Below are 753 nucleotides of genomic sequence, written 5' to 3' on the forward strand. Positions count from 1 at the left end.
CTGTCCCAGACCCAATCCCAGGGGAAGGAAGAGAGAAACACATGAAAAATTTCCTACGATGTCTAACACAGTATTCCAGGGCTCTCATGTACAAAGGCTATAGGGACACGTGAATGGAGTAAGCAGTTATGATAGTTCTGAAGAGCACATGATGAGGAAGAGAGGAGGAAAGGGAATGACAATGCATCGCATGCCTTTTAGAAAACAGCGTGTCATAATGATTTAGAGCACAGTCTTTGGAGATAAGTGAGACTGGGTTTGACCTCTTTAAACCTCAGTTTCCTCCTTTGCAAAATGGGATCACAACGGAACTTTCTTTTTAGAGTTGTTGGGTAGATTAAAGGAAACATGCTTATAAGGCACTTCACAGTGTCTGGCACATGGCAAACGCATAATACACCGTCACTGCTTTCATTATTATTATGCGCATCAGTCACTAAGATAGGTTTTACCATCGAATATTGAATTACACTAATTTTCCAGATGAGTAAACAAAAGCTCAGCAAGCTTATAATTTGCCCAAGGTCACACAACTAAGAAAAAGTAGAAACAAAATTCAAAATAACTTTGAAGGCTATTTTTTTTACATTGCTGTACTCTGATACCTTTGAAGGGAATTTTCACAGAAGACATGATATTTGAGTTGGGTGTTAAAGTGTAAATAGCAGTAACTTTGTGGAAGTTAGAGTGAAAAAAAAAATGGTAAGCAGAGGGAATAGCATGTGATAAAGCCCAGAGGTAGAGATGGAAAGA

The sequence above is a fragment of the Tupaia chinensis genome, unplaced genomic scaffold (genome assembly GCF_000334495.1).
Source record: "Tupaia chinensis unplaced genomic scaffold, TupChi_1.0 Scaffold000104_1, whole genome shotgun sequence".
Lineage (NCBI taxonomy): Eukaryota > Metazoa > Chordata > Mammalia > Scandentia > Tupaiidae > Tupaia > Tupaia belangeri.